At 53.5% G+C, this 20000-nt stretch overlaps 2 non-coding genes across 2 annotated transcripts; both read right to left on the bottom strand.

The window, feature by feature from the left end:
- Window positions 1-221: 221 nt before the first annotated feature.
- Window positions 222-374, bottom strand: LOC119388438 (5.8S ribosomal RNA). The gene has a single exon (XR_005182722.1). It is a non-coding gene; the product is annotated as a 5.8S ribosomal RNA (ribosomal RNA).
- A 1680-nt stretch (window positions 375-2054) lies between these two features.
- LOC119388475 (small subunit ribosomal RNA) lies at window positions 2055-3869 on the bottom strand. The gene has a single exon (XR_005182756.1). It is a non-coding gene; the product is annotated as a small subunit ribosomal RNA (ribosomal RNA).
- Window positions 3870-20000: the final 16131 nt, after the last annotated feature.

Raw genomic sequence — 20000 nt, 5'->3', positions numbered from 1 at the left:
GAGTCCTGCGGCGGTCTTTGTTGGTGCCATCACCTCGGTGCAGTCGGTTGCCCCGTTTCGGTCGGGCCTCCGGCACGACGTTCGCCACCGTCTCTCGCCTTTCGAGCGGCCGTTGTCGCTTTGCCGTAGCGTTCAACGTGCTGTCCGTGATGCCGACACGGTCAAAACGAGTCGACGGCTCACGTTCCCTTGTGCGCCGAAGTCTCTCTTGATATGTGATCCGACCCTCAGACAGACGAAGCCAAGGGAAGACCCAAGGCCGCAATGTGCGTTCAAAGAATCAGTGCTCAGTGTGTCCTGCAATTCACACCAAGTCTCGCAGCTGGCTGCGTTCTTCATCGACCCGAGAACCGAGTGATCCACCGCTTAGAGTCGTGAAAAAATGATTGTTCAATTCCGTACAGTTACAACCAGTGGTTTTAGGCACTTGACCCAACGGTGGCTTCGGAGGGCGCTTTCCAGCGCGCTCTCCCCCAACTCCGCCGCGCCTGTTCGGCGGCCGCGAATCGAACAACGGTGGTTCTCGTGGGCGCGTCGCTTCCGCTACTCGCGCGTGCTTTTCATCTCGTTTTCAGGGTTTCGTCGAAGCCGGTTTCCCAGGCCGGACCCGTAGGTTTCTTTGTGTGCTCGCACTCATCGACCCACCTAACATTTGAAAATCGCACACCGACCAACAGATAAGAGCCGGCATGCGTTGCGGGTCTCGGCGGCTACACTGCCTCGGGTGGGCCGCCTCCGTCTTGCTCCCTGGAGGAGCGGAGTGTTCGGCCCCATCGACACGAGTCTGCTGTCTCGTTTCGCGACTTTTTTGCCCTTCGGGCGGGTCCCTTTCCACCCACCGCTTCCCGGGACCCAGTCGCGTGCCACCCATATTTCGAGATGGTGTTTCTCGCACGCACTTTCGCTTCCACAGTTTGCTCAACTCACACCAAATGCCGATCCGGCTGCCTACTTCAGCCAACGGGTGGAGCCCGGCGCGCCGTACTCGCGCGGCACTCCAAAATCCACCAGGCCAGTGCCAAGGACCACTTTCGGCGCCGGAGCCGCGACCAAGTCTACTCGAGGCGGAAGTAAGGGACGTCCAAGTCCCTCGTCCGTCCTCTTTCGACCAGTGGCGCGGCACCTTCCCAAAGCGCGCTGACCCGCTAATCGCGGCGAGCGCGACGTGGCAAAGCCGCGGTTCCCTTCTCGGTACTGCGCAGCAAGCGCCGCCTTTCCCTCGGCGGCGGGCGAAAAGCCTGCCAACGTCGGCGCCCCTATCCGCGATCTCGCACCGAGTCGAGGTGGCGAGGTCGAGACCCGGCCGGCGCTGCTACATCCTATCGGTTGCACACAACACGCCGCGGAGGGCGGGACGGCGGAGCGTACGATTCCCCTTCAGAGTACTACGCAGCCGCACCGTCACATCGCCGTGCCTTGACCGGCCGCGCATTACCGCGAACCGGCGCCGTATACCTCGCCTCGCCTGCAAGAACCGGCCGGCAGCCTCCGGCTCTCCCAAGAGCGCGGTGGCATTTGCCGCGGAGGGCGGGATTTCTGGGCCGCTGTGCGGCCGAGCCATCGCATCGCCAAGTTCCATGACCGACCGCCGACGCGTTCGCCGTTCCTCTCGTACTTGGCGGCGTCGCGCAATTGTCGGGCCTCGTTCTTGCGCGCTCGAACGGACGGGAGGGCACTCGGCCGCGGTTCCCTTTCGGCAACGCGCGGCTTCGCCTTCGACCGACGTGACCGACCGTTCGCGCTCCGCCTTTCCTCCCGTACTTGGCGGTCCCGCAACGGCCGGACAGGGACGTCCGAGCGCTTCGAGCCACGGTGCAGTGGCGGGTCGAAAGCCGACCCAGATGTGCGTTACGCCGTTTATACCCGCTTTCGCCACCTGGCCGACCGTCCAAGGTCGCGGTGTTGGCGTCCGCTGGGCGCAACAATTTGTCACGGGGTGCCGCTCCACATTCAGGCAGCCCCGTGGGGAAAAGCCACCCCCGCGTACAAACGGGGGCGGCGGCAGAAAGTGTCGGGCGCAGACGCAACTGCGGCGCTCACCCTTCACGATCCGGTAATGATCCTTCCGCAGGTTCACCTACGGAAACCTTGTTACGACTTTTACTTCCTCTAAATGATCAAGTTTGGTCATCTTTCCAACAGACCGGCGCAACCGAAAGGCCGCGCCGGACATCGGTCCGAAGACCTCACTAAATCATTCAATCGGTAGTAGCGACGGGCGGTGTGTACAAAGGGCAGGGACGTAATCAACGCGAGCTTATGACTCGCGCTTACTGGGAATTCCTCGTTCAAGGGGAACAATTGCAAGCCCCTATCCCAATCACGAAAGAAGTTCCACGGGTTACCCAGTCTTTTCAGACAGGGATAAAGACACGCTGCTTCCTTCAGTGTAGCGCGCGTGCGGCCCCGGACATCTAAGGGCATCACAGACCTGTTATTGCTCTGTTTCGTGCGGCTAGGAGCCGCTTGTCCCTCTAAGAAGGTTGTAAGGTGCTGGGAACCCCGCACCTATTTAATAGGCTAGAGTCTCGTTCGTTATCGGAATTAACCAGACAAATCGCTCCACCAACTAAGAACGGCCATGCACCACCATCCACCGAATCAAGAAAGAGCTCTCAATCTGTCAATCCTCCCAGTGTCCGGGCCGGGTAAGTTTTCCCGTGTTGAGTCAAATTAAGCCGCAGGCTCCACTCCTGGTGGTGCCCTTCCGTCAATTCCTTTAAGTTTCAGCTTTGCAACCATACTTCCCCCGGAACCCAAATACTTTGGTTTCCCGGAAGCTGCCCGCCGAGTCATTTGAGTAACTCAGGCGGATCGCTGGTTGGCATCGTTTATGGTCAGAACTAGGGCGGTATCTGATCGCCTTCGAACCTCTGACTTTCGTTCTTGATCAAAGAAAACATTCTTGGCAAATGCTTTCGCAGTAGTTCGTCTTGCGACGGTCCAAGAATTTCACCTCTAGCGCCGCAATACGAATGCCCCCGTCCGTCCCTCTTAATCATTACCTCGTATTCCAAAAACCAACAGAACAGAAACGAGGTCTTGTTCTATTATTCCATGCAAGTTTATTCAGGCGACTCGCCTGCGTTGAGCACTCTAATTTTTTCAAAGTAAAAGCACCGGCCATCTCGAGGCACACAATGAAGTGCACCAAGAAAGAACCGGCATGATGTTCAGTCCGAGCCGTCGCATCGGGTAGATGCACTACTCGTCTGGAACTGAGATCCAACTACGAGCTTTTTAACCGCAGCAGCTTTAGTATACGCTATTGGAGCTGGAATTACCGCGGCTGCTGGCACCAGACTTGCCCTCCAATTGATCCTCGTTAAAGGATTTAGAGTGTACTCATTTCAATTACGGGGCCTCAAAAGAGTCCCGTATTGTTATTTTTCGTCACTACCTCCCCGTGCCGGGAGTGGGTAATTTGCGCGCCTGCTGCCTTCCTTGGATGTGGTAGCCGTTTCTCAGGCTCCCTCTCCGGAATCGAACCCTGATTCTCCGTTACCCGTAACAACCATGGTAAGCAAGTAACCTACCATCGAAAGTTGATAAGGCAGACACTTGAAAGAAACGTCGCCGGCTCGTGGCCATGCGATCAGCACAAAGTTATCCAGAGTCACCACACAATACGGGCCGAAACCCGATCGATCTTGGTCTAATAAAAGCACCCGTTACCCAAAGGGCTCCAGGCTCACTGCATGTATTAGCTCTAGAATTGCCACAGTTATCCAAGTAGGAAGAAACGATCTAAGGAACCATAACTGATTTAATGAGCCATTCGCGGTTTCGCCTTATTTCGGCATGTACTTAGACATGCATGGCTTAATCTTTGAGACAAGCATATGATTACTGGCAGGATCAACCAGGTAATCGTTCGACTGCGCGTCCGTCCTCGCCGGTGGCTGGCCGGACGCAGCCTTTGCGTTGCGGAGGCCACCTTCAGGCGCCCCAACACGCTCGTTTTCGCAAAGGGTAGCACTTTGCACTCCGAGATGACGGCGTTCGAGCTCGCAGCAGCCTCCTCCCCGCAGGGTAGAATGTGGCCGCGCGGCAAGAAGCGCGTTCATGCTCGCGTATTCGTTGCATCGACTCGGTCACGCCATGCGGGTTGCCCAAGCCCGCGGCACTGTCGGACCGGTCGGCACTAGCAACGTAGCCGAGACGGCAAAGCCGCCAGACGACGGGTCACGCCCGCGTCTTCGGCGCTTTCGCATTTGAATCGCCCGAGGACGATACGGAACACACCTCGATATGTGGAAACAGCTCCGTCCGACAACCAGCCCCTAACGCATCAAGCGGATGAGGCTGCAGACGAGCGCCGTGAGTACCCGTTCGAGCAATACGTGGGACACGCTTGACGAAGCCGAAGCCCGCCGCATATCAGACACCACGGTCGCTTTCGCGCAGCTGCTCTCTGGGACCCCCACATAATAGCAGCGATAAGTACCCAGACCTCCATGGGTCGCATTTTGCCCGTACTCGTAAATTTTTTACCGAGGATGCGGTCGAAAACGTGCGGCACCTTGAGCCGACCACGAAGTCTACGTCGGCAGCACGATGCCGAAGTCGTAAAAAACGGGCCCGTACTCGTGAAATTTTCACCGGCGATGTGGTGCGAAAACGTGCGGCACCTCGAGCCGGCCACGAATCGGCTCAACTCTACGTCGGCAGCACGACGCCGAAGTCGTAAACAACGGCCCCGTACTCGTGAAATTTTCACCGGCGATGTGGTGCGAAAACGTGCGCCTCCTTGAGCCGGCCACGAATCGGCTCAACTCTACGTCGGCAGCACCATGCCGAAGCCGTAAACAACGGCCCCGTACTCGTGAAATTTTCACCGGGGACGTCGTGCCAAAACGTGCGGCACCTTGAGCCGGCCGCGAATCGGCTCAACTCTACGTCGGCAGCACAATGCCGAAGTCGTAAAGAACGGGCCCGTACTCGTGAAATTTTCACCGGCGATGTGGTGGGAAAACGTGCGGCACCTCGAGCCGGCGACGAATCGGCGCATCTCTACGTCGGCAGCACAATGCCGAAGTCGTAAAGAACGGGCCCGTACTCGTGAAATTTTCACCGGCGATGTGGTGCGAAAACGTGCGGCACCTCGAGCCGGCGACGAATCGGCGCATCTCTACGTCGGCAGCACCATGCCCAAGTCGTAAACAACGGCCCCGTACTCGTGAAATTTTCACCGGGGATGTCGTGCGAAAGCGTGCCTGACTTGTCGCCCACGTCGTCGGCCGGCGTCGCCCCGGCTGACGCGGTTCGGGTCTGTCTCGGTGCCCAACGCTAAGAAGGACCGTCCATCGCGCAACAGCGCTCAAGTCGCAGCGGCACGCACTGGACAACGTTCCTCGTCGAGTCAGGGGCGCGAAAAAGACGCGCGCTGAAGAGCAGCATGCAGTTCATCCGCGTCTGCCGGGGCCGCACGTGCCCCCTTAAGATAGCAGCGATAAGCACCCAGACCGCCATGGGTCCGCCGTTGTGGCCGTACTCGTGCGACCGCCGCCGGGGAACGTCTCGAAGAACGCGGCTCCCGCGCGCTCCGGCACGCTCGATCTCGTCGCGCGTGCGCCACCGGTCCCCACGCCGAAAATGAGAGCGATCCGAACAGCGGTTCCCCGGTTTTCGGCGCTCGAGATGTCGCCCCGGCTGACGCGGTTGCCGTACTCGTGCGACCGCCGCCGAGAAACGTGTCGAATAAAGCGGCTCCCCCGCGCTCCGGCACGCTCGATCTCGTCGGGCGCCCGCCACCGGTAGCCTCGCCGAAAATGGAAGCGATGCGAACAGCGGTTCCCCGTTTTTTCGGCGCTCGAAATGTCGCCCCGGCTGACGGGATTCGGACTTAGTCTCCGGGGGCCTCTGCCCCGGCAGACGCGGTTTCGGACTTTGTCTCTGCGAGTGGCGCGCCGTGTGCCGGGGCGGCCGATGCCCCTTAGAGTAGCAGCGATAAGCGCCCAGACCCCCGTGGGTCGGTCGCCCCGGCCGACGCGGTTGCCGTACTCGTGCGACCGCCGCCGGGGAACGTCTCGAAGAACGCGGCTCCCGCGCGCTCGGGCACGCTCGATCTCGTCGCGCGTGCGCCACCGGTCCCCACGCCGAAAATGAGAGCGATCCGAACAGCGGTTCCCCGGTTTTCGGCGCTCGAGATGTCGCCCCGGCTGACGCGGTTGCCGTACTCGTGCGACCGCCGCCGGGGAACGTGTCGAATAAAGCGGCTCCCCCGCGCTCCGGCACGCTCGATCTCGTCGGGCGTCCGCCACCGGTAGCCTCGCCGAAAATGGAAGCGATGCGAACAGCGGTTCCCCGTTTTTTCGGCGCTCGAAATGTCGCCCCGGCTGACGGGATTCGGACTTAGTCTCCGGGGGCCGCCGCCCCGGCAGACGCGGTTTCGGACTTTGTCTCTGCGAGTGGCGCGCCGTGTGCCGGGGCGGCCGATGCCCCTTAGAGTAGCAGCGATAAGCGCCCAGACCCCCGTGGGTCGGTCGCCCCGGCCGACGCGGTTGCCGTACTCGTGCGACCGCCGCCGGGGAACGTCTCGAAGAACGCGGCTCCCGCGCGCTCCGGCACGCTCGATCTCGTCGGGCGTGCGCCACCGGTATCCACGCCGAAAATGGGAGCGATGCGAACAGCGGTTCCCCGTTTTTCGGCGCTCGAAATGTCGCCCCGGCTGACGCGGTAGCCGTACTCGTGCGACCGCCGCCGGGGAACGTCTCGAAGAACGCGGCTCCAGCGCGCTCCGGCACGCTCGATCTCGTCGCGCGTGCGCCACCGGTCCCCACGCCGAAAATGAGAGCGATCCGAACAGCGGTTCCCCGTTTTTCGGCGCTCGAAATGTCGCCCCGGCTGACGGGTTTCGGACTTTGTCTCTGCGAGTGGCGCGCCGTGTGCCGGGGCGGCCGATGCCCCTTAGAGTAGCAGCGATAAGCGCCCAGACCCCCGTGGGTCGGTCGCCCCGGCCGACGCGGTTGCCGTACTCGTGCGACCGCCGCCGGGGAACGTCTCGAAGAACGCGGCTCCCGCGCGCTCCAGCACGCTCGATCTCGTCGGGCGTGCGCCACCGGTATCCACGCCGAAAATGGGAGCGATGCGAACAGCGGTTCCCCGTTTTTCGGCGCTCGAAATGTCGCCCCGGCTGACGCGGTAGCCGTACTCGTGCGACCGCCGCCGGGGAACGTCTCGAAGAACGCGGCTCCAGCGCGCTCCGGCACGCTCGATCTCGTCGCGCGTGCGCCACCGGTCCCCACGCCGAAAATGAGAGCGATCCGAACAGCGGTTCCCCGTTTTTCGGCGCTCGAAATGTCGCCCCGGCTGACGGGTTTCGGACTTTGTCTCTGCGAGTGGCGCGCCGTGTGCCGGGGCGGCCGATGCCCCTTAGAGTAGCAGCGATAAGCGCCCAGACCCCCGTGGGTCGGTCGCCCCGGCCGACGCGGTTGCCGTACTCGTGCAACCGCCGCCGGGGAACGTCTCGAAGAACGCGGCTCCCGCGCGCTCCGGCACGCTCGATCTCGTCGGGCGTGCGCCACCGGTATCCACGCCGAAAATGGGAGCGATGCGAACAGCGGTTCCCCGTTTTTCGGCGCTCGAAATGTCGCCCCGGTTGACGCGGTTGCCGTACTCGTGCGACCGCCGCCGGGGAACGTCTCGAAGAACGCGGCTCCCGCGCGCTCCGGCACGCTCGATCTCGTCGGGCGTGCGCCACCGGTATCCTCGCCGAAAATGGGAGCGATGCGAACAGCGGTTCCCCGTTTTTCGGCGCTCGAAATGTCGCCCCGGCCGACGCGGTTGCCGTACTCGTGCGACCGCCGCCGGGGAACGTCTCGAAGAACGCGGCTCCCGCGCGCTCCGGCACGCTCGATCTCGTCGGGCGTGCGCCACCGGTATCCTCGCCGAAAATGGGAGCGATGCGAACAGCGGTTCCCCGTTTTTCGGCGCTAGAAATGTCGCCCCGGCTGACGCGGTAGCCGTACTCGTGCGACCGCCGCCGAGGAACGTGTCGAATAAAGCGGCTCCCCCGCGCTCCGGCACGCTCGATCTCGTCGGGCGTCCGCCACCGGTAGCCTCGCCGAAAATGGAAGCGATGCGAACAGCGGTTCCCCGTTTTTTCGGCGCTCGAAATGTCGCCCCGGCTGACGGGATTCGGACTTAGTCTCCGGGGGCCGCCGCCCCGGCAGACGCGGTTTCGGACTTTGTCTCTGCGAGTGGCGCGCCGTGTGCCGGGGCGGCCGATGCCCCTTAGAGTAGCAGCGATAAGCGCCCAGACCCCCGTGGGTCGGTCGCCCCGGCCGACGCGGTTGCCGTACTCGTGCGACCGCCGCCGGGGAACGTCTCGAAGAACGCGGCTCCCGCGCGCTCCGGCACGCTCGATCTCGTCGGGCGTGCGCCACCGGTATCCACGCCGAAAATGGGAGCGATGCGAACAGCGGTTCCCCGTTTTTCGGCGCTCGAAATGTCGCCCCGGTCGACGCGGTTGCCGTACTCGTGCGACCGCCGCCGGGGAACGTCTCGAAGAACGCGGCTCCCGCGCGCTCCGGCACGCTCGATCTCGTCGGGCGTGCGCCACCGGTATCCTCGCCGAAAATGGGAGCGATGCGAACAGCGGTTCCCCGTTTTTCGGCGCTAGAAATGTCGCCCCGGCTGACGCGGTAGCCGTACTCGTGCGACCGCCGCCGAGGAACGTGTCGAATAAAGCGGCTCCCCCGCGCTCCGGCACGCTCGATCTCGTCGGGCGTCCGCCACCGGTAGCCTCGCCGAAAATGGAAGCGATGCGAACAGCGGTTCCCCGTTTTTTCGGCGCTCGAAATGTCGCCCCGGCTGACGGGATTCGGACTTAAGTCTCCGGGGGCCGCCGCCCCGGCAGACGCGGTTTCGGACTTTGTCTCTGCGAGTGGCGCGCCGTGTGCTGGGGCGGCCGATGCCCCTTAGAGTAGCAGCGATAAGCGCCCAGACCCCCGTGGGTCGGTCGCCCCGGCCGACGCGGTTGCCGTACTCGTGCGACCGCCGCCGGGGAACGTCTCGAAGAACGCGGCTCCCGCGCGCTCCCGCACGCTCGATCTCGTCGGGCGTGCGCCACCGGTATCCTCGCCGAAAATGGGAGCGATGCGAACAGCGGTTCCCCGTCTTTCGGCGCTCGAAATGTCGCCCCGGCCGACGCGGTTGCCGTACTCGTGCGACCGCCGCCGGGGAACGTGCCGAAGAAGGCGGCTCCCACGCGTACCGGCACGCTCGATCTCGTTCCGCGTCTTGTTTTTAAATTACGTCTTGTTCTTAAAAACATGATTCATCTGTATTGCTATGATTGTAAGTAATGAGTTTGAAATCTTTGAACTAATTATCCTAACTTGTATTCACTCAAAGAGAAAGATGTATAATTAGGCATTAGCGAATAAACCTTTAGGTAAATGGAGCAATGCCGTCATTATAGGAGCAAGGGTAACATGATAAGGGCTCATTAAGTGGAATGAACATGTGGCGCAAATAAATATCGATATTGGCACTCAATAAATTTTGACTAAATATGCGCTGCATATTGTTTCAGTGCCATAACGAGGTCTTATTATCACCAGCAACCTTAAACCTGATCCATAGCCATTTCTAATGAAGAATTCAAGTACCCCAGGTAAATTAAGCGTGGGTATATAAATGCAGAGTATAAATAATATTATCTTATAAAGAAATTCAATTCTTCATAACGTGTATTTTTAAATAATACCGAAAAATGAATAGTCTTGATATTGCAATGAAATTTAAGTAATTTGTGTAAGTTGCCGTAAGTTGAAGCTACCTAAGCTGGTAGGGCAGTGAAAAAAAATTTTTTAGGAGCAGTCAGTGTAGAAAGAACTCTTTCTTCAAAACAAACACGTCTTTTTCAACTTACCCAGCCATTTATAATGCGAAATAATAATATTTTTTTGGAGGGGGGGGGGGGGGGGCGAGGTGATTTTTGTCAAAAATCGCATTAAAAGTGGTAGTCACGCCAGCCGCGATAAGTGACTAATGTGTGGCTTATTTCAGTAAGGCTTTGGAATTTGCGTTACTGAAGGTTGGAGTTATGCAATGAACTAGGATAAATATTATACAGGAAATATTGAGGAAGTAATGTTAAAAAACCAGAAAGACGGGGAAAGGGAGCCAATTTAGACTGAACCTGTTTGCGAAATCAGCTGTGCATTCAAAAATAATCCATCAATTCCTTTTGATCTAGTTTACCTCACAGGTATACGTGTTGCAAACTATCATACAAAATTTCAGTTCGAAGTGCACACAGAGAAAAAAGATATGAAAGATTAGCGTCACATGATTTGCAGCAAATTCTTATTTTGAGAAAAACGCAACCAAAGATCTCGGAGCTTGCGAGAGGTGTGCGTGCCCCATGTGGCCGTTTTTAGAGATTTAAAAACAATTCGGAACACAAAGTTATATTCAATGACACCCTCTTATGTAACAGTCAAAGTAAAATGTATAAAGTATTGTGAATATCGTTAATATAGAGGAAACGACACTTCCGAAAAAAAAAAGCAGAATGTGTTTTCGGTTTCGCTATGTGAGCATGGGGTATGGAAAACTTGCTGTAACTTGCAAACTCATGACCGATAGGAGGATAATTTTTGCCGCAACATAGTTTCGAGTGTTTGGGCGGGCACAAAAAACAAAACAAAAAAAAAACTAAAAATCCAACTCGTGAGAAAATTTCGTCTTTTGAAGGTGGCCTACCACCTAATGAAATATGGATTTAAGTTTGACTTAGTCTTTCAATTCCAGAAAGGGATTTATTTTTACGCATCTCCAAAATTTGCATACTCAACACCGCAATACTGTCTGGATGTAAATTACTTATTTTTTCATCAATTATTTGCATTAGATATCCTCAACCAACGCTTAATTTACTTAGCGGCGTTTTTATCGTGAACTTTTTAATTTGTTGATTGATTTACCATCGTTTCAAAATTAATAATAATAATAAGAAGAATCCTTATCAATTTTAGGGGGAATATTTATTATTTTTATATACACAGTTATGTACGTCCGAATGGAAAAAAAGGGTTTTAATAAAAAAAGCTTGAGAGTCATTTTGGAAATATTTTAATTGTAGTATCCTACGAAATGTTGATAACGAAATTGTCATTGGTTAACAACATTTGCCAGGTGAGTTGTGTTGAAATATTTCTAATAATTTCATTTTCAGTATTTTATTTTTATTGCTTATTTCAAATTTTTAAGGTGAACATCACGCACCAATTGATCCTCTCATTATACATTTCTCAAAATTAATGTATTCGTCCGCTAAAAGGCTCACCTGCTCCTCGTAGTAGCGTTTCAAATGTGAAATTCCGGATCCTCATTAGGAGGTTGTTTATTCGCTCAAATTAACACAGGTTCGTTTTTGGCAATGCATTTTTCGAGTGACGTTTTAACGGCCTTTTGAGTAAGCTCGCGCATTGGACGGGACGCTAGATATCGATGATAAATTAGTTCAATCAAATCATGCTAATGGGGCGTCCCTTTTCAACGCGTCAGTGTTAAAGAGCTCGCTTGTCAGAAGTTCCGGCGTCTGCGTCGTTGCTGGTGAGCGAAAAATCGTCATCTTGCCCGTGACCGAAAAATCGAGAAAGGCGCAAATAAAATAAACAATAAAAGTCTTCGGGTTCGAGTGAGAATCGAACCCAGGCCGCCTGCGTTGCAAGCGGGTGTTCCACCACGTAGCCGCGCTATTTCTTGAAATTACTTCGGAAATAAAAGACACCGTGAATTGTCCATAAAGATGCTAGTAAAATAAATAAATAAAAAATCTGAGGGTCCGAGTGAGAATCGAACCGAGGCCGTCTGCGTGGCAAGCAGGTGTTCTACCACTGAGCAACGCTCCTTGCTGAAAGTGCTCGCGCCAGGCGCCACCAGTGCGTCCATCTAGCACGTGGAATTTACTACTCATCTTGTTTTTTTCTTCGAAACTCTATGAACATCGAGAGTTTTAATTGAAATTGCGTAAATAGCAAAGGCTTTCTAAGGCTGCCTTGAGGCCAATTATCAATTTTAAGGGCAAAATGTTTTTACAAATTTAATTTCAGCCCTTCCTTATGTTCGAGTTTCGTTAACTTATAGAGTCTGAGGGGGATTTTCAGTGGACCACTTTATCTGCACCTTCCCCACTATTAGCTTCCACTTAGGCAATAAACTTTAATATTATCTCAGTGAGAAGGGCACCAAAGTTAGAGCATTGTTGTGATTTAAAAAGGCCTAGATGGTTACAGCTTAGATGGTTCCTTGCGGGAAAGGCCAAATGAACAGTTTGCTGAGGAATTGCCGGACCACATTTCGTGATGCTTTAAAGATGCCTTGTATGTCGAGCATCACGCATTGTAACTCGTGTCCCCTCTTCTGCTTTGTATGATTCAGTGTCTTGTATGCTTGTAGTTTTATTTGCTAACTCATGTACCCACTCCTGCTATGTCTCGTTCTATCGAGGTAGCAGTATTTGTAAATAAATTAAATAAATAAATAAATAAATGCGTCGCGGGCTCGCATGACCTGCGTGGCTCTGTGGTAGAATACTGGGCTGCCACGCCGCGGTCCCGGGTTCGAATCCCCCTCGATCGCGGCTAAACTTTTGCGCACCTTTTCTTTTTTTTTTTTTCTCTGTCGATTTGTCCGCGATAGCTGATACGGACATCGGCGGCTGACTGCTAATCCCCCAACGTCGGCTCCGCTGTCGCGGTCCGGCGACAGCTCTCGGCGCAAAAAAAAAAAAAAGAAAAAAGGAAAAAGCAATATTTCCCGTTCAACCGCTGACGGAACTGACGCACTGCGCTCCAGGGCCTCCGGTTACGTGCCCTCGAAGATGGGCGTGTGCGGCTGATACTGGCATCTCGAAGGCCATTGACTGCGACTTTGTTGTTTTGTTTTGCTGTCCATAGGCGGCGCTACGTGCAAATTTCAGATATACAGGCCTTTCGGCTGCACGGCTTTCCATTTTCCGCGTCACAAAACAGTCGCATCCAAGCGCCGCCAATGCACCACCAATGCACGATCGAGCCGTGTCAGACGAAGCAAGCGGTTAAGCAACAAGCCGGCAAAAGGATGCCGCCGCTTCGGCTGTCTAAATAGTGTAACACAAAAAAAAAATTGTATTCAATTGAGACACCAGCACAGAATAGACGGATTCGAACCCGCCAACCCCCCCCCCCCCCCACCAGCCCCCCCGCAGCGGCAGCGAGTATTGCTAACCGTTGTGCCTGACATAAATAGGCTTGAGGCCATACAAAAGAAAGCAATACGGTTCATTTTTCGCAGATATGACCACGATTTTTCTCCTTCTGCTCACGCATGCGCGTTGTCGTTAGAAACTTTGGCTCATCGAAGGCACGCTTCAGCGTATCGCACTGCCCAATCAGATTGTACCTGGACACAGTCGCATCCAAGCGCCGATATCTTTCACTCATTCCACTAGGCGTGCCACGCGCCGATCCCACCCACTTGATATTATTCCTTTTCAGCCATTTGCAAATTGCTTTAAGTACTCTTTGTTTTTTTTTTCCAATCGCTGTCGAAATTTGGAACAGCTTAGATGGTTCCTTGCGGGAAAGGCCAAATGAACAGTTTGCTGAGGAATTGCCGGACCACATTTCGTGATGCTTTAAAGATGCCTTGTATGTCGAGCATCACGCATTGTAACTCGTGTCCCCTCTTCTGCTTTGTATGATTCAGTGTCTTGTATGCTTGTAGTTTTATTTGCTAACTCATGTACCCACTCCTGCTATGTCTCGTTCTATCGAGGTAGCAGTATTTGTAATTAAATTAAATAAATAAATAAATAAATGCGTCGCGGGCTCGCATGACCTGCGTGGCTCTGTGGTAGAATACTGTGCTGCCACGCAGCGGTCCCGGGTTCGAATCGCGCTCGATCGCGGCTAACCTTTTGCGCACCTTTTTTTTTTTTCTGGCTTTGTCCGCGATAGCTGATACGGACATCGGCGGCTGACTGCTAATCCGCCAACATGGGCTCTCGCCGCAAAAAACAAAAAAAAAAACAAAACAATATTTTCTTTTTTTTAACTGTTGTGCCTGCTAACTGCTAACTGTTGTGCCTGCGAGCTTTGTAGTTGGCGTGCCTTTAAACGAGGCACTCGGATGATTCACATGCTTCACAATATGACGCGTCAACGACGCTCCTTGTACTACACGACGTTCGTGTGAGCAAGGGCGGGGCTCTGCGGTAGAACACCTGCTTGCCACGCCGTAGTCCTCGGTTCGATTCCCACTCGAACGTTTTTTTTTATTTGTTCGTTTTTTTTTTGTTTATTTTTTTTTTCTTGTTCTTCGGCAAGCCGAACTGGGCGACAGATGTCTGCAGTTCAAGAAAAAAGAAAGGGCATTCCAGTTAATGAATCGCTCGCGGCGTTGAGTTGAGGGAGAAAGCTGCGGAACGTGATCTCTATAATTTGGTAACACCACTTAGACTTGACGGATTCGAAAACTTTTTGCGGCATATGACTCGTGAAGTGTCATACGTCAATAATGAGACTATTCCAATATAACTAAGATAGGTGTTGCAGGGCCCCTTTGAATTTTTATATATACTAAAGGTGGCGTCGTTCTAGCTCGTGTCACGCAGTTGAAGGTGGTAGGCCACTCAAAAAAAAAACATTTTTTTTTCTTCAGGAGCAGCTAGCGTTGAAATGACTTTTTGTTCAAAACAAGCATGTCTTATTCAGCTTACCCAGCCATTTGTAGTTCAATATCTTTGCCAACAATTGCATTAAAAGTGGCAATCACGCCAGCCCTGATAAGTGACAGCTGGGTGGCCTAAGTCAGTAAAGCTTTGACATTTGCGTAACTAACGGTTGCAGCTATGCAATGAACTGGGATAAATATTATGCAGCAAGAATCGAAGAAGTAAGGTTAAAAAAAAAAAACAGAAAGACGGCGCAAAAAGAGCCAATTTACACTGAACCTGTTCGCAAAAAAATAGCCGTGAAATTAAAACTATTCCGTCACTTTCGTTTATTCTATTTCACTGCACGCATATACGTGTTGTAAACCATTATACAAAATTTCCGTTCGAAGTACACACTGAGGAAAAAGTAATGAAATTTGGCGTCACAGGACTTGGAGGAAATTGTTATTGTGAGAAAAACGCGAACAACGATTTCAGAGCTTGCAAGAGATGTGCCGTTTTTAGGCATTCAAAAACAATTACAAACGCAGAGTTACGTTTAAAACACGACGTGGTTTTGGTTTCGCTATACGAGCATGGGGTATGGAAAACTTCCTGTAACTCGAAAGCTAATGACGATAGGAGGATGGTTTTTGTTGCTACACATTTCTCAATGTTCAGGCGTGCACCGAAAAAAAAAAAGAAAGAAAGAAAGCTCGACATCGACCTCGTGAAAAAAACTCGACTTCTGAAGGTGGCCCTTAAACACCTTGGTTAAACACCGCTGAAAACAAATTTGAAATGGCACACGCGCGTCGAAACAATCTCCAACAAGGCTCTTCGAAGACATTCGTATCTCCGATGCACTTTCAGCAACTCCACAAAGAAGAAATGCAAATTGAGAGCGTACAAGACCATGCGTCGGTTGTTTGTTCACCCCACAGCGTGGCTATGTTAGAATCTGTTCAAAAAAAAAAAAAAAAAGAGAAACAGAAAAACAGTAAGGTTAATTTTTCGTCGCTGTGACCGGCGGTTCTCGCCTACTTTTTATCGCATTTATCGCGTTTTTTTTTTAATCGCTGCAGTCTCTGGAACTTCGGCGCACTTGCGACCGTGTAATCATCCTGCATGAGACAGTTCACACCGGCTTGAGTGTTCTAGCGCAACATTTCGTTCGTTGCAGCTTCTGCGCCCGAAGGTGGATTCAGTCCCCTAAGTATTATGCCCGTTCAGAGGTAGTCTTACCTGTTTTAAGTGTTCCTTTTCTCCGCGGACCGTCCATCTATCGAACGAGCTTGATGGGTCTCTGCGCAGACTCGATGCACAGCTATTTGAAAAAGGGTTGCGCAATCGTGCATTTTGTTAAGTCGTATTTTCTTCATTGTGTTGAACGTTTGTATCCACTCCTGCTGTGTCTCAATAACTGAGTCAGCAGTATTTGTAAATAACAATAAGATAAATAGAAACGTGCCGGTTGTAAGCATCGGGTTACGAAAGACAAGATATAAAACGCGCCACTTGTCTGACCATCACCGTCGGCATCGTCTTTTGACTTGTCGATGAAAGTGGCTGTTTCCCGAGAGGAAGTGGGCGAAAAAAACGATGTGAATGCTTCAGGTGCGCTCTGCCAACACTGACAAAGCGCTTATTAAAGCCAAAGCCACGCACACAACTTTCCATCGGGCGTTCTCATTTCGTTCAGGCTTTTCCTTTCGATGTGTTGCCGCACTTTGCTGCTGTCGTTCTGGAATTACCTGTTTTTTTTATTTTTAATATATATATTTTTTTGAAAGTAAGACACTATGTGTTTTCCTTTCGAGCACTAAGGTCTATTGAAAACGCCCCGTTCTCGGATCACACAGATCCACTTTTTCGTGAGCAGAGGATTATAAAATCTGACAAAATCTACACCCTCAACTTACTAATAACGCATAAGAGTGTTCAACTTGGCAAGCTTGACAAGTTTTTAGACCTAGAAGGCTAAAAGCAACATTCGCCTTTAGGTACAAACCACCATATGATATCCTCTTCTCTCGCACACATTACGGCACACAATGCCAGACATAGATTCGTTAACACTACCGAAGCAAGAAACACTCGATCGCTGCGTTGCCAAAAAAAAAAAAAGAAAGGCATTCGTATCCTAAATAGGTTTTCTTCATTCAATGTCCGATTATTAGGCTTGTGCGAATATTCGAACGAACATTAGAGTAGTCCAATTCGCTTCGAAAGTAATTTAAATTCTAGGAAATTTCGAAGTGTTCGAAACGAACGAATAGACATACATAAACCGCATGTAACCCCCTGTAAAGGTGGTTTCGCTGCAGTGGAGGTGCGCTATACCGTGAATACACCTTTCCAGGAGAAATCCTCACTGCGGCGAAGCCCCACTTCAGTGTTAAATTAAGATACAGTAAACCACCGTTCATTCAAAGTCACTGGGACTGTGAGAAATCTATTTGAGCGGGTTTTCCAATTACCCAAACATACAAGAAGCGGCATGCAAGGAACGTTGAATTCACATTGCAGAATACGGGGCTGCAGAAATCCTTCTAAATATGCGGGATTCTGAAGTTACCCTCACATCGATTCATCATTTTGTTTTTCAGGTTTAGAAGCCGGATGTACTGGCTTATATGCTCTAAGTGTACAAAATTTGACAAGGTAACATATTTTACAGGTTATCACTTGCACTCTACCAAAAGTCGAATCCTGCTACTACTCAAAGTTGCTTCCACTTCCCTTTGAACCAAAAAGAATGAGATATGTCCGTTTTCAACTTTAAAAATACTTCGCTGGTTAGTTGGGCCATGACAGACGTGCTCGTTTTTCTTTATAATATGTGATATAAACTATTCGAATTCGCGTCGAAATTCGCTTCGACCAAATCACTATCAGCTTCGGACCTGAAATTTACTATTCGCACAAGCCTACTCCTGGTAATATGACAAAAATGAAACTTATAGTAATTAGTAAATGCATGTCGCGATGTAGTTTCGTACCTGTTCGTACTTATTGTTCGCGCTGTTCGTATTTCCTCCTTTATTTAGGCCGTCGAAGCGAAAATCCTGCATTCACTTTACTTGTATTTTGCCGTGTGTCGCCTATGTGCGGGTTTCAAGCTGCGACGAAGCAGCTTTTTCTCTTGCCACATTTTTACGTTTTATCCTCTAAACGAAGGACGAAAATACACGAGCACAAGGACACGATATGCTTCTGCTGTTTTCTCTTCTTTACCTCGGTGGATTCCTGTGATTCCTTGCCGAGAATGTGTTCCACCACACGCACCACCTAAAGAGGTGGTGCGTCTTGTTCCTTGCATGCTCTCATTTATTCACGGCTTCCCGAGTTTCTCCCCGCGGAAATTTGTTTGAATTCTCCTGTGCGAACTGGCCAGCGAATTCTGAGTAGTGAATTCACCGCATCAGCCGCGCCGGCCCCGCGGCGGCTAAGTCCGCTACCGCGTCGGTCGGGGCGAAAAAAACAAAAGAGAAGAAACAGAAAAAAAAAGAGGAAGAAACGACGAGGCCGTCGCGCCACAAGCACGTCTGCCGGGCCCGCAAAAAAAAAAAAAAAAAGAACGGCCGCGCCCGACGGCGCCGAGGCATGTGGGGAGACGCTGCCGCGCGGCAAAGTCCGCCACCGCGTCGGCCGGGGCGGCAGAAAAAAAAAAAAAAAACGGCAAAGACGAAACCGCGTCGGCCGGGGCGGCGAAGAAAACGGCAAAGTCCGCTACCGCGTCAGCCGGGGCGGCAGAAAAACACGGCAAAGACGAAACCGCGTCAGCCGGGGCGCCAGAAAAACACGGCAAAGACGAAAGCGCGTCAGCCGGGGCGGCGACGAAAACGGCTAAGTCCGCTACCGCGTCAGCCGGGGCGGCAGAAAAACACGGCAAAGACGAAACCGCGTCTGCCGGGGCGGCAGAAAAACACGGCAAAGACGAAAGCGCGTCAGCCGGGGCGGCGACGAAAACGGCCAAGTCCGCTACCGCGTCAGCCGGGGCGGCAGAAAAAACGGCAAAGTCCGCTACCGCGTCAGCCGGGGCGGCGAAGAAAACGGCAAAGTCCGCTACCGCGTCAGCCGGGGCGGCAGAAAAACACGGCCAAGACGAAACCGCGTCTGCCGGGGCGGCAGAAAAAACACGGCAAACACGAAAGCGCGTCAGCCGGGGCGGCGACGAAAACGGCAAAGTCCGCTACCGCGTCAGCCGGGGCGGCGAAGAAAACGGCAAAGTCCGCTACCGCGTCAGCCGGGGCGGCAGAAAAACACGGCAAAGACGAAACCGCGTCTGCCGGGGCGAAACAAAGAAAGCCGAAAAACAACGCGCGCTTAAGCCCGAGGCCGTTGCGCCACAGGCACGTCTGCCGGGGCCAAAAAACGCCCGCGCTTAAGCCCGGGTTCGCCAGAGCAGCCGCGTGGCTGAGACATGTCGGGAGACGCTGCGGAGGGGCAAAGGCCGCCACCGCGTCAGCCGGGGCGGCGGAAAAAACGGCAAAGTCCGCTACCGCGTCAGCCGGGGCGGCGAAGAAAACGGCAAAGTCCGCTACCGCGTCAGCCGGGGCGGCAGAAAAACACGGCAAAGACGAAACCGCGTCTGCCGGGGCGGCAGAAAAAACACGGCAAACACGAAAGCGCGTCAGCCGGGGCGGCGACGAAAACGGCTAAGTCCGCTACCGCGTCAGCCGGGGCGGCGAAGAAAACGGCAAAGTCCGCTACCGCGTCAGCCGGGGCGGCAGAAAAACACGGCAAAGACGAAACCGCGTCTGCCGGGGCGAAACAAAGAAAGCCGAAAAACAACGCGCGCTTAAGCCCGAGGCCGTTGCGCCACAGGCACGTCTGCCGGGGCCAAAAAACGCCCGCGCTTAAGCCCGGGTTCGCCAGAGCAGCCGCGTGGCTGAGACATGTCGGGAGACGCTGCGGAGGGGCAAAGGCCGCCACCGCGTCAGCCGGGGCGGCGGAAAAAACGGCAAAGTCCGCTACCGCGTCAGCCGGGGCGGCGAAGAAAACGGCAAAGTCCGCTACCGCGTCAGCCGGGGCGGCAGAAAAACACGGCAAAGACGAAACCGCGTCTGCCGGGGCGGCAGAAAAAACACGGCAAACACGAAAGCGCGTCAGCCGGGGCGGCGACGAAAACGGCAAAGTCCGCTACCGCGTCAGCCGGGGCGGCGAAGAAAACGGCAAAGTCCGCTACCGCGTCAGCCGGGGCGGCAGAAAAACACGGCAAAGACGAAACCGCGTCTGCCGGGGCGAAACAAAGAAAGCCGAAAAACAACGCGCGCTTAAGCCCGAGGCCGTTGCGCCACAGGCACGTCTGCCGGGGCCAAAAAACGCCCGCGCTTAAGCCCGGGTT

This window comes from Rhipicephalus sanguineus, chromosome 3 (assembly GCF_013339695.2).
Source record: "Rhipicephalus sanguineus isolate Rsan-2018 chromosome 3, BIME_Rsan_1.4, whole genome shotgun sequence".
NCBI classification, from domain to species: domain Eukaryota; kingdom Metazoa; phylum Arthropoda; class Arachnida; order Ixodida; family Ixodidae; genus Rhipicephalus; species Rhipicephalus sanguineus.
This window is presented reverse-complemented; position numbering and strand designations above follow the sequence as displayed.